At 38.5% G+C, this 4,858-nt stretch overlaps 1 long non-coding RNA gene across 1 annotated transcript; it reads right to left on the bottom strand.

The window, feature by feature from the left end:
• Positions 1-333: 333 nt before the first annotated feature.
• LOC119697898 lies at positions 334-3,436 on the bottom strand. The gene is made up of 2 exons (XR_005255986.1): positions 2,771-3,436; positions 334-542 (listed from the first exon to the last, which is right to left on the bottom strand). It is a non-coding gene; the product is annotated as an uncharacterized LOC119697898 (long non-coding RNA).
• Between the last annotated feature and the right edge of the window lie 1,422 nt (positions 3,437-4,858).

The following is a 4,858-nucleotide window of genomic DNA, read 5'->3' on the forward strand; positions in this document are numbered from 1 at the left end:
TGAGGCCATTGTCAGCATACTTGTCTGTTCCATGGATTTAAAGAAAACTGGGTTGTAATAAACGGGGACAACTTGTGACAACATAATGTTTAGGTCACCAAAGCTATTTCTGATTATTTGGGTTAGATGGTAGTGAATGGATTCCCCAGTTCATGTCTTTGCATCTTGAAAGCTCTGATTTCATTATTCTGAAGTGACTCCCCAGAGACCAATATCTTGAATATCCCCTGTGAAGTTAATTTCATAGCTTTTCCTGCCACCTTGTTTCTGCATTTGCATCTGGGTTTATTTTGCCTTCACATAGTTATGAAAATTTCTCTGATTTTTAATCTGCTTTTTTCCTTGTAAATGCTTTATTTTATTACATCCTGGTCTTCCCAGTGGGTTGATGACACTGATTTATCTTTTATCCGATATCCATTCATATGTCCATGGATAACCCTGCTTCCTCTTGGTCTTTTCTTTCCATGAAAGCTTCTCCATATTTGAAGGTGTTTGCTCTCAAACTCTTCCAAATTCTACAGCATTTTTAAAATTTGCCCCTATATTAATAAAGAAATAAAAAAAAAATCAAGGAAGATTTGAGCTAGCTGTAGTGACATAGTTGTATATTTAACATGCTGTTTTTATTAACACTTCCCAACACAGTGCTTAACTTCTCTCTGACAGTCACAGTAACTTGAGTTAATAGAAAATAGTTTTAATCTTCCTCTCATGTAACATGCTGATGTCTTTATAATGGTGATTTTGATTAAGTCTGGATCAATGTGAATAAATTTTCCTCATTTGATTCAAGTCATATTTATTTCTCTAAAATCCTGGGCTTCTGTACAAAAAATCAGTAGTGAGTTTTAACTGTCTCTATTGGCCCGTGAGCAGACTTCAAATGCAAAGTTTTTGATGCTTATTTCAAGAAACACAATACATTTTAAAGGACTCAGTGCTTGAAAAGTGTTAGAAAGTGCAAGCTATGAACGCCTGGCTTTGCTGACCTAAGGGGAGCTAACTACACTGCTATGACGTGGTAGAAACATAAGCAAAGGTAGGGGAAACTGCTGGGATAGTGGGAAGAAGCTGGTAGCTGCTACCAGGAAGAAAATCACCTGCAAAGACAGAAAAACAGATCTAAGCTGGAACCAGCAGCCAGAGAAGTAGTTTTGTTGGAGCCGTGACTGAAAGCTGAAACATTAGAGACTCCTAAGAACCTTTGATAGCAGTACGTGGACTCATAGGAGCCTGCAGGAACTGGATAACACTTTGGACTGGATAACAGCAATTTTTAACCTGAATGACTTACCCATGCTAACAGAGATGGAAATGGGCTTTCACATCCAACTCTTACAGGGTTTTCCTGTATGTTGTTTAAAATGGATTTTCATTTTATCACTGATGGCAGGAAATTACCCAGCTCATAACAAGGATGGAATAAACCTACCTAATCCAGGTATGAAATGGTATTCTTTGATAATAATGTTTCCCCCTAGCAGTAAGTTTTTTCCAATCTGATTTGTAGTTCAGATTTCCTGCATGTCATTAACATAAAATGGATTGCTGAGTAAATCTTCTGATTTGGGCTTCTGCTCGACTAAAACCATCCACTTCAAGGATTGTCCATATCACATCAGTGAAAAGATCTCATTGCTTGTTTTAAAATTCTGAATTGGGACTGGTATTTTAGTCAATCCCAAAATTTGTTCTGGTTCCCATGAGACAAATACTTAAATGCTTGTCTTAATTTCCTTATCCTGGGTAGGATACTGGATATCCTGGGTGAGACTGAACTGGATTATAATTACACATCAAAAAGACTGCTACAGGATTTCTATGAGCAGATTTAAAGGTTCTTTCAAAGCCTTCCACTATGGACAGTACCTTTTCCATTCTTGCCCCAGATCTGCTGCTACAGAACCAGCGACTGATTTTCTGTTTCTTACTGGTCTTCCAAAAATCACATAAATGTTGTGCCTTTGCTTCAGGTTCTCCATCCCTTTCTTACCTCTTGCTAAAACAAATAATTTGTGTTGTTATGAAAGTGCTCCCGCTCAAATTGTATATGCATGCTGGTGATCTTCTGTGATAAGATACTGTACAACTTTACAGTGCCACACACTAAACACAGCAGCATGCAGGAGCTCACATGATGGTCATTTAATATCCATGACTCACAGTCCACAGGACTAGGATTCTAGCCAGCTGGGATTTGTTCTAAGTGGCGTGAAATGACAAACAGTGCATGATATACAGCTCAGATACCAAACATGGTGGCCAAGCTTTTACAAAAACATGGCTCCTTGCCCTCTCCATTAAAAAAAAAAAAAAAAATTAAAAAAAAATCATGCAATAGATTCACCCAATGACTACTGAATATTATTTTTCAAAAACTTATGAAAAATTAAGTGCCAAGATAAAGAGCATGGTATCTTGGCCTTTCTAGGTGATTTCTGCACTCTCCCTGGTCTCTGGCTGTTTTCCCTTTGTTTAATCTTTCAGTTTGAGTTTTATGTTGGAAACTGATAACTCCTCTAACTGTGCTTGTGATATCTCTCCCTGATTTTTGTATGTAAAACTGCAACTTATTTTTCCTGACTTGATATTCAGCTGGGATATTTTACAGTTGCGGAGTGCAAGAGGGATTAGATGTTACTCTGTGATTCACCCAGTCCCCGAGGACAGCTATATAAAGATCATCCTCTTCCCCTTGGCCCCAGGGAAGCTAGGGGGCAGATTACGAGCTAGCGGAAAAGACGAACGCATAAAGAAAAAAACTCACCGTCTGCAAAGAGGCTCCTGGAGCACACATTCCCCTGCTCTCACATTGTACAGAACTGGGAAAAAGTGCACTCCACTGCTCGCCTGCAGTTGGCATAGCCACAGAGGGGCAGTTCAAGGGAGAACAAAGCCACTAAAAGTTCTCTTTCCCACATTGGGACTGCTGCTTTCACAGAAGTTTCTCAAGGTTTCCTTTTCCAAGGAGAAGAAGGTGATGGGAAAGGCAGGACCCAGAGACCCTGCTGTTTACAGATGCTTTTTCCCTATGGCCTGGGAATCCTGAAATGTGATTGCCTTGTAAGGGCAGGTTATTTTCAGCCACTCCCTTCATTATGTTCCAGTTAAACCCATGGCTCAAGTGGGGATTCTGTGCTGGAGAGATTTTGCACTGGCTCTCTGCCCAGGGATAGATTGCAGCAAGGGTAGACTCCGACAGAAATAGGTGGATATGTGTGTAGACCTCCAAGTCTTGATACAAGAATATCACTGCTGGAGGTCAAGGCTTGAGCTTGCCAGTATTTCCCTCCTTTACTGAAGTCAGTTGATGCCCCCTTGCCAGTGCTGGCTATTTTTGTAACGGTGTCACAGTGGTGGGGATTTTCTCATTTCAGACCATGTCACAGAAGTGACACAACTTGGGATACTTTTGACTCTGAAACTCCATTAAGAAATGCAAACTCTGTATTTTCATGCTGCAATTTCTTCTAGGTTACTTGTTTACAAGTAAGAAGTACTTCAATTTTTATAAAATATGTAATTGTATTTTTATGTTTTTTATTTGAGGTTTCAATATTTTAAAACTATTATTTTTTTCCTCTGGAAACGCTTGTCTTTCCTAATTTCTCAAAAACAAAGTTTTGAAAAGAAAATCAAGATTATTGGGTTGCAGTTTTTTTGTTTTTTGTTTTTTTTTTAGCTGATACACAACAGTTTTAGACGGCTTTTCAAAATACTTGAAATTATGGATTTAAATCAAAAAATCTCATATCTGGTCCTTTTCCATGGTTTTTATGGAAGAATCAAGATATGATTTGAAAAAAATGAAGAAAGAAGGAACCTGAAGGCTGACAGCTATGACAACACCTGCCTCAGCTTTCTGGGTTCGGCGTGGCACATTTAGTTATATTTATACTTCTATTTTTGCATCACCATTTTGTCCTGCATCTCATCACATACAGCAGGGTTTTGCTGCTTCAAAGTCTTTGTCAACTGTAAAGTCACTGCTCCATGTAGCTTGTTTAAGATGAAAAGCCTTTCCAAAATGGGGGTTTGGCCTTTTTACAACTGTAGCAGTGTACTTTATTTCATTTTTTTTCTATTTTTAATTAAGAATTTTGCTGCAGCACTATCTGGTATTAGCATTGGCTTTCCTAAAGCTTCACTGTCTTAACTTTTGTTTTTAATGTTGATTATGTTCAAATGTGTTTTGTTTTAAAGTATGTGCTGCTATTCATGTTTCTGAGAGCAAATTCAAAGTGCCCTGTACAAGAAGGTAATGAGATTTGTGATGATTCTCAGTTCCTTGGGGAATTATTTCAGCCTTAGATGGCACTTTGGGAACGCTCTGTCCTTGCACAAGAAAGCTTCCTTTAGTTATAAGTAGATACTTAATATAGGGCAAGATTAAAATCCTTAACAAAGATTGTAATGACTTCACTGGGTCAAGGATTTTACCACAGGATAGTGAAACAAAGAAATGAACAGAAATGAACAACGTACAACACTGACTCCCTTGTGAAGGAAGATCACTCTTGGCATGGATCTTGGACCTCAACCAAACACTTTGTCTTCTGAAGTGAGAGCTGTAGCGTGCATGGAAATGAATCCATACTGTGCTACCTGTGGGACTTTTTGGATTGGTTTGTATTTTCTTGGCAATAATATACAAGGAAGAGAGGGGAGAGTCTGTGATCATTTCTCCTCTATTAGTAGGTGACATTGGTAAGATGTGTTTAAAAATTTGTCTGTCTGGCCTCAGTTTCTTTACTGATAGGCAGTCCAAGCTATATTTGTTACAGATTGCTGGGCACTGAATCATTAGATACCTATCAGAACACTGCAGTCACCTGTTGACAATAGCTGTTGCTTT

This window comes from Motacilla alba, chromosome 2 (assembly GCF_015832195.1).
Source record: "Motacilla alba alba isolate MOTALB_02 chromosome 2, Motacilla_alba_V1.0_pri, whole genome shotgun sequence".
NCBI lineage: Eukaryota > Metazoa > Chordata > Aves > Passeriformes > Motacillidae > Motacilla > Motacilla alba.